The sequence below is a fragment of the Herpailurus yagouaroundi genome, unplaced genomic scaffold (genome assembly GCF_014898765.1).
Source record: "Herpailurus yagouaroundi ecotype Mexico unplaced genomic scaffold, PumYag 141, whole genome shotgun sequence".
Classification (NCBI taxonomy): domain Eukaryota; kingdom Metazoa; phylum Chordata; class Mammalia; order Carnivora; family Felidae; genus Herpailurus; species Herpailurus yagouaroundi.
The window spans coordinates 4,223,386-4,233,820 of record NW_024412396.1 but is presented as its reverse complement, the minus strand read 5'-3'; the positions used below and the strand labels follow the sequence as shown (position 1 = coordinate 4,233,820).

The 10,435-nt window shown below is 41.0% G+C and overlaps 1 pseudogene; it reads right to left on the bottom strand.

Annotated features, from left to right (window-relative positions):
- Positions 1-6,082: 6,082 nt before the first annotated feature.
- Positions 6,083-6,576, bottom strand: LOC121031372 (histone deacetylase 8-like; annotated as a pseudogene).
- Between the last annotated feature and the right edge of the window lie 3,859 nt (positions 6,577-10,435).

The following is a 10,435-nucleotide window of genomic DNA, read 5'->3' as shown; positions in this document are numbered from 1 at the left end:
AGAATTTGCGCCTGAGGTGAGACTACTATCTAACAGTATAATTAGAGCATTTAGGGAGAAAGTTGGGGGAAGTGAACAGAGTTCTGCCAGTTGTGCTGAGACCAGTCCTTTTGGAGGCTCCTTCCTCTTTCTTTTTTCCTATTCATGAGCAGCACAGGGTGACGACACTCTGAGTCACTGCGAAGAAAATGAATAGTCAAGGTATTTAAGTGGAGGGTGGGGGTACCCCCAAACCGGGAAGATAGTAGTTCCTTTCCAAACCATCTCACTTCCTTTCTTTAGTTCCTGAAAAGAATATTGGAATTTTTTTTAAAAATAGCAAACAAAGAATCATCTTGTTCACATACTGGCATCTTGGCCTCACTGCATATCTGCCAAATTAAGACCGGAATTTACCTGAATAAGGTAGTTTTGGGGTTTGGTTTTTTTTCTTTTGTTTTGTTTTTTGTTTGTTCATTTTTTGTTTTTGTTTTGTTTTGTTTTTAGGAAGGGGATACTTTGGGCAAGATTCTATAAATAAACTTAAAGGAAGAAAGATATAATTTGTTATAGATCATGCAAAAACTCGTATGAAACAAACCACATGTTCAACGCAGTGTTTATAAAGCAGGGACTTTGTGCATTCAGCAGTTCTGCTGTTAGGCTGGAGGGCTAGTCAGCTTTAAAACTTTCGAAGGTTTAATCGTAGACTGGAGATATGAGTGTTAACTGGTTAATATGTAAGACGACAATAGATATAAACAATAATGATTAACAAAGAGTTTAAGGATCAAGATGGAGTAAATACATCACATTTATTTGATGTGATGTTTCAAATCTTACTGAAATTAAATTAACAAAAAGGAACAGATGTCAACTAAAGAAATAAAGCTTAAACATTATCAAAAATAATATATTGTGCTTCTAAAGCCACCGCCCTAGTAAGACAACTGTTTCTTACACATAGGGGCACGCCATCTTGCCTGACCTCTTAGCAGTATTCAACACTGCTGACCACACCTTCCTTCTTGAAATACTATTTTCTTGGTTCCAGAATTACCCAACAGATCTCCAGCCTGGAAGTCACCTGTGATAGCTGTTCCTCCTTAATCAGACCTCTTAATATTATAGTTCTTGAAACTTAAAATGGGCTTTTTTTTCCCCCAGATATTCTATACTCTTTCTATACAATAGCATCAACTAGCATCTTAAGGCCAATGGCTCCCAAATAGCTAATTTCAAACCAGATCTATTTTCTGATCTATTTTTCCAAACCCGTACACTGTCTACTTGACTATTCAACTTGGTTCTCTGACAAGATCTCAACCTCAGGTCCAAAATGCATTTTTAAGTTTCCTTTCCTAAATTCCCAACTGTATGAAATATGTGAGTGAATCAACATTTACCCAGCGGTTTAAGGAAGCAAATGAAGATGGTCATTAATGTTTCCATCCTTGCTCCCAATCTATTGGCAAACTTTATTTTTCTCACCTCCAGAATGTAGTTGAATCTGTCCCCTTTTCCTCATCTTCCCAGTTTTAGATCTTATCTAAACTACTTTTGTCTCTCTTACTGGACTGCTACAGTGGTCTACAAAGTGCCTTCCCTTCCTCTACTCTTGATTTATTTCAACCCATTTCCCATACAGCACAAAGTGGTCTTAAACTATAAATAGGTCCCTGCTACCCCTGCACTCTAGAAACTGCAGTGGAATTGATAAGATAAATCTCGAAGGCGTCGCATGATCTAGTTCCTCAGGGTACTCCACTCTCCTCTCATGAATTATGCTCCAGCCACTCTGGTCCTTCTTCCACTTCCGTAATGGCATCAAGCCCTTTCCCACCTCTGGGTTCCTGTTCCTCTGCTCCCGCTGTTTCCACCTGGAACACTCTCCCCCTGCCTTCCCTCACTAACTCTGATTCTTCCTCCACTTCCCCAGTTTCCTTGACAAATACCCTCTTCCCCAAACCAGCTTAGGTTCCCCTATTATGTGCTAACCCCTTAGGTCCTGGCATGATCACAGTTTGTAACTATGTATCTACTCATTCAGTATCTTTTTCCTGCATCAGACTGTGAGGTCACTAGGTCGTGAATCATATTCGTCATTTTCACTGCTGCATCCCCAGTGTCTAGTACAGTGCCCGGGGGTATGTTTAGTTTCAATAATACTTCTACAACTTAATGTATAGAAAAGTAAAAAATTAAGCTGGTCTCATAAAGTCTCCAGTTGACTATCCCATTTATTGTTTATAAAAGGTACATAATATTTCATCAAATAAAATGACTAAATGCACCTAATTATTTCCTGTTTCCTGAGGAGTGTTACTTAAATTTGCTCTCACAATTAATGCTGCTATAATAGGGCTGTTTCCTGAAAAGAAATTCACAGAGGTGGAAATCACAGGACTATAGCTTCTGAATATTCCCCCTGAACAGGATCAACAATTTTTCTACAAAAGTATTATAACACGTGACAGTACCCCCAAAATGACTGATCCTGAATAATTTAGCCATACTTTTTAAATGCTTATCAAAGAAAACACGCCTGCTCTCTGTGAACTCCAGTCCTACAACAAAGTCTCACAGTGCAGGTCATATACTCATTTTACGAGTCACAACAGTATTGACACTAGTTAAGTCTAATTTCTTGTAAGTCCTAGGAACAGTTCCCATTATATTTTATGTGTGGTAAAATTATAATGACACCAGGATGTCTGTCAGGAAGACATATTTATTATGAATATGATATCATAAATCTCATCTAGAGTCAAGGTTTTTAATTGACTCAACTATCAATTCAGAGCAATAAAATGTTCTTTTAACTTGTAACTTGCAGCCAGAAACTCATTGCTTTTACTCAAGTATGCATTATGAAAACTTGAATTAGAAACACTAAATATTGGGGCACCTGGGTTTCTCAGTCGGCTGGGCATCCGACTTCGGCTCAAGTCATGATTTCACGGTTTGTGGGTTCAAGCCCCACGTCTGGTTCTGTGCTGACAGCTCAGGGCCTAGAACCTGCTTTGGATTCCGTGTTGCCCTCTCTCTCTGCCCCTCCCTGACTTGTACTCTCTCCTCTCCCTCTCTGTCTCAAAAATAAGTAAACACTGAAAAAAAGGAAACAAATATTTTTAGTAAGCTTTCTTTCCAAAGAAACAATGAATCTTAAAGTTTTCAAAATGCCTTTTTTTTCTTTAGAAAAAATATATTAATCCAAAGTGGGAAAACACATAGGACAAAAAATGGATGAAGAGGTAGTGGTTCAGAGCCCACAGCACACTTAAAGCCAGGGGTCAAGGCTCTAGCAAGCAGAATTGTGATTTTATTCTAGAAAGACGTCTGCTTTGGGCCAGGTCTAAATGATGAGTGCTGTAATGGGGTGGGTTTGAATCTGATCTGGTCCAGTCAAGCTTCTGGAAAACTGAGACATTTCCATGTCTGGTGTATTGGGGGGCTCTTTAAAGATGAGCATAACATGGTTCCTGGGTTCCTGTTTTAAACAGGCCTATGTTCATCCCTGGGGCTGCACTCAGCTTTTCAGAGACAATTATTTCATGAATGGAGCTGTTTTTTTTCTTCTTTCCCTTCCCTTCTTTGAATAAATAAATAGGCTTTTTCCTCCCAGGGCCTACGGTCCTAGACATTCTAGAGGATATAGAGAAGGTTCAGGCAAGTCTCAAGCCTCAAACGGGATGGATTAGACCTGTGCAAACATATTTGTATGGCGTAAACACACTGCAGCAAGATACAGGTAACTGAGTGGAAGATGCCTCTGGCTGACACAATCAGTGAAGATTTCCAAAAGAAGCATTGCAGACAGCTCAACAAAGAAAGACAGGGTAGGATTCAGGCGTGCAGAGATGAGGCCTGGAGATTGGTATAGGAAAGGGCATCCAGGGCAAAGGAAATGCATTTCACCTTTAAAGTGCTTTTTGTTCTCTCCATATCTTTCTTGGCTGGGTGGCCTAGGACAGTCCTTAATTTTTTTTTTTTTTATGTTTATTTATTTTTGAAAGAGAGAGAGCACGTGAGCAGGGGAGGGGAAGAGAGATGGAGACACAGAATCCGAAACAGGCTCCAGGCTCTGGGCTGTCAGCACAGAGTCTGACCCAGGGCTCAAACTCACGGGCCCTGAGATCATGACCTGAGCTGAAGCGGGACACTTAACTGACTAAGACAAGCAGGCGCCCCCGTGCTTCTTAAACTTTGAAGTAGAAATGAATTGCCTGGCAGTCTCGTTAAAAGGCAGATTCTGATTCTCTGGGGTCTGATTTGCCCGGGTAGCCTGGGTAAGCAGGATCTGCATTTCTAACAAGCTCCCAAGTGATGCCCAAGCTGCTGGTCTGAGAAGTGCAATTTAAGTAGTAAAGTCCTAGGCTGTGTGTTTCTACAGAAGTCACAGGGCCTCCCGGGGCTGGGCAGGTCCTTTTGGCCTAAAAGAGCTTCTGGAGACAGAGCAGTGGAAGCTTCCCTCACTGTTACCCTCTTGGGAGGGCGAGGGGACCAGCATAAACAGAAGAGAAGGAGCTGTGTGTGTAAGAGAGGAGCCCCCTCCATCTCATATATGAATGGACTGCATCATTCCCTCCTCTAAACCAGCAGCACAGAAGCTCAGAGAGAGATAGCAGCTCTGTGCCGTCACTGATTTGCTTGTGTCCTGGCAGAATAAAGGACTCTCTGTGAGCTCAAAGCCTAGCAGCTTTTCTGGATCTTGGTGGAGACAGTCATTTTAAACCAAAAACAAGTCTTTCACAAACACTGCTGAAATAAAGGAAGGAGTCATTAGGATGGTTCAGCCTGACAAACTCTGAACTTGATACAACAAACCAGTTTTGAGTGGAGGTGGGGGCCCTGCTACAGCAGAGGGTGATCAAAATAGTCTCAGTGTTTTGAGTTTTTTCCTGCTGGAGACTACTCTTCGAGAGTTTTAATTCATGCAAGGGAAAAGAGAAGAGTCATATTTGGTTGGCTATTTGATCAAAATTCAGAACTAGTCACTGTTGAAATTTATCTGTATAATGTCTTAAACCTTAACTGGGTCCTCACTTAATAAATACAAATGCTGAAATCTTTAAACTATTAATCTACCCCCCCCCCACCGACCTTTTCTTTGGAGAGATAGTAATAGGTAGAAACACGAGGACATCTGGACAGGAGAAGGTAAAAAAATTTCAAAGCATTTCCATGTATGTTAAATAGTTGTTGTGAAAATAGGAATGCTATATACTGCACCTGCAGAGATAAAATATGATTGCTTATGGCAGAGGCAGTGCTTCTAAGAAACAGCTCAGGTTGGAAATTGAAAACACATTCTGGGGTTCCCGTTCCCATTTTTCTTGCAGTTACCAAGATGGGTGGTCATGAGATGAAAGTAATATTTATTCTGCACTTGCTGTAGGTCAGGTATTGTGCTGTGTACATGACAGATGTGTTCCTTTTTAATCCACCAATTAAAACCATAAGTAGATGGTAATATGAGACAAGAAATCTAGTATCTAGAGAAGTTGCAGCCTTTGCTCGAGGTTGTATAGCAAGGAGTTGAAACAGAAGTTCAAACCCAGAGGTTCTATCTAAAATAAGATCTGTACCCTCTCTACTATGGCATGCTGCCGAACATCAGCTTGTTTTCTGTTTCTCGCTGAGGACAGTCTGCTTCCTCTTAGAAGCTCTTCTTATTAGATGTTGAGTTATGTCAAAGGCACATGGGTTTAGTGACTGGTTAAACTTAAAGACCTCTAACATCCCTCCCAAACGTTCACATTCCCTTCTACCACAGTGCCTTTGCACATGCTGTTTTTAAAATCCTGCTTGAAGTTCCCTTTGGTTTTTTTGTTTGTTTATTTTGCACTTACTAACTATATCACCTTTCTCCTGCATACCTCAGTTTGGTCATTTCTTCAAGAAAGTCTCTCTTTCCTTTGCTTACTATTTCTCTCTCTCTCTCTCTCTCTCTCTCTCTCTCTCTCTCTCATTGTGCTTTACTTTATTGTGCTCCACGTATAATGTGTTTTTTTTTACAAATTGAAGGTTTGTGGAAATAGGAAGAGAACTAGAAATGGAGCTTGAAAATGTGACTGAATTGCTACAATCTCACGATAAAACTTTAACAGATGAGGAGCTGCTTCCTTTGGATGAGCAAAGAAAGTGGTTTCTTGAGATGGAACCTACTCCTGGTAAAGATGTTCGTTGCATGATGCCAGCCTCTGGATCAGTTAATTGCTACTTCCATCAATCATGCCCTGACTGGGTAGCTGTGGTTATAGCCCCTCCTACAACTGCTGCATAGTCAATACCCTTCTGCGGCTGAGCAGTTATAACCTAGGCCATATTCTATGCAGTCTGGATGTTTGTCATCTCCTTCCTGGCTGACCTTCTGGAGATGCTGCAAACAGGCATCAGTGTGGAAGGTGGCCAGCTCCTCCATGGAGGCTACTTTAGGCTTACCTATCCTTATTCACTTATGCAGTGCATATGCTTCAATCAAAGAATTGATTGGCCATCCTGGCCTATTTGGGGACATTGGGCAGGGAGTTGCACATCATGACATACCGGAGGCAGTGACTGTCCACCGTCCGCTAGTTCCCCTGGCTCCTCCATCTTCCAACTCTGGCTGTTCCTGAGCCACCACATGGATTGGGCTTTTTTCAGACTCAACCCAGGCTCCGGTTCCTGCTCTTCCTCCCACTATTTCTATTATATACTTTTTATACTTTAATAGCCCATACCTCTGATTGTGAAAGTTATCACAGATGCAATTTTACACTTATGCATGTGTTCAAAATAACAGATTCTTTCTTTTTAGAGATCAGGTAATCAACTATTTGTCTCCTGTCCCCAATGACTCACCTGAGTGGTGACAGCTGGTAACTGTCATTTATTGATGGGCTCCTGCTTCTGAGTTAGGCATTGGATGAGGGTGAGGGAAATTGAAGATTTTTCAGACTTGTTTCCCTGTACTCAAGGAACTAACAATCTGATTGGAAATGCATGGCTAATATATATTAATTAGTAAATTAGGGGCAGAGTGTTGTACTGTGGCAACTCAGTTAAAAAAAGGTGGACTTCATTTATAACCTAGCTAGAATCCTTAAAGAGTAAAACCATATACCAATACTAACTGTGTGCAAAACAGAATAGGGTCCCAAGCATAAGTTCCATAAGCCCATTTGAATTCTGCAGGTCTCCCAGATCCCACCTCCTCATGTCACTAGAAGTGACAGGTTGCACTCGTAATTTACAAATGATACATACAGACACTAGCCACAGACCTATCCCTAGCTGCGGGTGATTCCTGATATCGCCAGGGGAGCCATTATGAAAAGCAAAACACTATTGCCAATATTCCAGGGACTATGACCAAAAAAAACGGCGGTTACATGGATCAACCTAAAAGTTAAGTTGAGACTTCCTGAATTTCTTACCTGAAAGCATATCATCAGAATGAAGAATCTGAAAAGCTGTTAGCGATACACTACGTAAAAATTTTTTTTTTAAATACAGACTTTAACTAGTCTCAAAGACATTGATTGATGATGCTATAAGTGATGCTGTTAAAAATAGTTACCATGCACAATTCCCTAGATCAAGGTGTCTTTGTCCATATCAGTTTGTACCATTTGTTATTTAGACAGCCCTTCCTTCTATAGCTGTAGGCAACCTGGGGCATCTAAATTTGTGGGTGCTTCAGGTTGAGGTTGACACTGGGCAGTAACTCAGTTTTTTTCTCGCACCACTTAATGCTCAGAAAGAGGGCTTTGCCAAGTGGTCTGGTATCCTTAGGACCAGGAGTGAACTGTGTCACCAGAGAAAACTGTTTTCACATTTCCCATTTCTATTCTAGAATATACTAGTAACTTAAAAGCCTGTAATTTGGCATCCAGATGCACTATAAGGCATTTTTCAGTTTTATGATTTCATGATTAGACATCTAGAGAAAAAAAAAACTAACTTCTTACTCTCTTGTGCATGGGATATTTTTGCAACTATATGCAAAAAAACTGGTAACAAGGCTTCATGGAGAGGGGAGCTTTCTCTTTCCTGCAACTTTTGGACTAAACTTTTTAATATCATGTGTTATTTACTACTAGTAGTGAAAATAACTTAAAAAACAAATACAATTAATTTAAAATTTAAGCAGTGCAAGTACGTTTTACTTGTAAAAGTACAGAGCCCCTCCCTCTAGAAATGTTTACATGCTGTTCTCGTTCTTCTTTACAATTTTACCATTATTGTGATTTGTTTTAGAAATAATGATTCTTAGGATCTGTGGAGGAAAGGACAGAGATACAGAAGATTTGGATGATGTAAATTGCTATATATTCCGCAAATATGTGTAACCACTGGGTATGTGATAAGTCTGGGGCTAGGTACTTCCTCCTTTCCATAACTTCTCCAAGGCTTCTTGTGTAAACACCCAAGCATTTTTTTTTCTTTGAGAGTTCTGCAAGCTTAAAATGCTTTTCATAGACTAGTGGTGGTTTGTTCCTCAAGAATGCAACGACCAATGTGCTTACCTGCCGCGACAGTGATCCAGGGCACGGAGGTAAGTCCCAGGTGTCTGTTGAGGCAAAGACTGCCTTGATAACCTGCAGAGGAGACAAGAGGGTAGCCTTACAGAGGGCGGGAGTCATTTTGAGTAGCTGGCAATAGAAACTCCTACAGAGATAGCTTAATTCACAAAATTGTGGAATTGCCCAAAAGCTGATTCCAAAGATTTGTCAACAGAATCCTGCACAGGCTAAAAGAGCTTTGTTAAATCAAAGAAAGTTCCTACTTAAGACAAGTCTTGTAAAGCCGTAGAACTTGTTTGGTTAAATTCTATTTCGTATAGGTATGAAGGTAAGAAGAATGCCTTATATTTGCTTAAACCTTGGTTTTCTCTTGGTTTTCAAAGCCCTTAGGCATACCTTATTTCTCTGAACCCTCACAAAAACACTATGAGAACTGTCTGGCAATTTCACACATGATGAAAAGGCAGCTTAGAAGTGGAGCCTCTGGTCAATAGAAGCCTGGTAGGAAATGGCTGAGGTTTAGACCAGGACCTGGGAGCCCTACCTGAGGGCACTCCTCTAGGCCCACCACACACCTCTCCAGTTATAAGCAGAGCACGTGCGGCTTTGTTAGGGAAATCCATCTGATTTTCCCAAGATCACAACAGTGAATGTGCCCTAGGTATCCCCAATTCTCCCTTCTTCCCCTGCAAACCGCCTTCCTAGGTCTGTAGCCAGCCCATCTTCCTAGGGTTGGGTTTGGATTACTCCCCCAGCATCTTTGCTAGCAAGTGAATAAAGTTCAGGCTCCACAAACTGGCCGTCAAGTTCTCTGCCTTTAGCCCCCATCCATCACTTCAATCCCCTTTCCCATTTTGGTATGCTATTTCTTGCCCCTTACACTCTACCCAAGCAGACCAGTGAACCACCACTTAGCACCCCAGCAGGGCACAGGCTAGGGTGAGGTGTGCTGCAAAACTTATGGGGATGTCACCGAACTCAGGAACCAAGATAAATAGTGTGATGCAATCTTTTAAAAATTAGTGCAAACTGCTAGGAATTTATCCAAGGGATACAGGAGTACTGATGCATAGGGGCACTTGTACCCCAATGTTCATAGCAGCACTCTCAACAATAGCCAAATTATGGAAAGAGCCTAAATGCCCATCAACTGATGAATGGATAAAGAAATTGTGGTTTATATACACTATGGAATACTACGTGGCAATGAGAAAAAATGAAATATGGCCTTTTGTAGCAACGTGGATGGAACTGGAGAGTGTGATGCTAAGTGAAATAAGCCATACAGAGAAAGACAGATACCATATGGTTTCACTCTTATGTGGATCCTGAGAAACTTAACAGGAACCCATGGGGGAGGGGAAGGAAAAAAAAAAAAAAAGAGGTTAGAGTGGGAGAGAGCCAAAGCATAAGAGACTGTTGAGAACTGAGAGCAAGCTGAGGGTTGATGGGGGGTGGGAGGGAGGAGAGGGTGGGTGATGGGTATTGAGGAGGGCACCTTTTGGGATGAGCACTGGGTGTTGTATGGAAACCAATTTGACAATAAATTTCATATATTAAAAAAAATAAAAAATAAAAAAATAAAAATAAAAATTAGTGCAAAAAAAATGCAGGATGAAAAATATTAAAATTTAAAATAAAGACTGGGTCAGCTTTACTGGTTTTTCCTTTTTCTTCAGACTCCAAAATGCCTCTTCAGGGCACTGTTACTGATCCTGCATTGACTTCCCCCTGAGTACTTATATCAATGATGTTTCACAAAATTTGTTCTCATTACCCCTTTCCACACCAGTAACTTATCTTCTTGAATGCCCCAGCATTTATCTGTAGCCCTCTTTTGTCTGGACAACCCATTTCCCTTAGTAACTGGTAGTACTTTGGTGGCCATCTGAATCATCTTGAATCCTTTCCAGTGCCTTCCTAAACCACAGTGGGCACTCAGCACC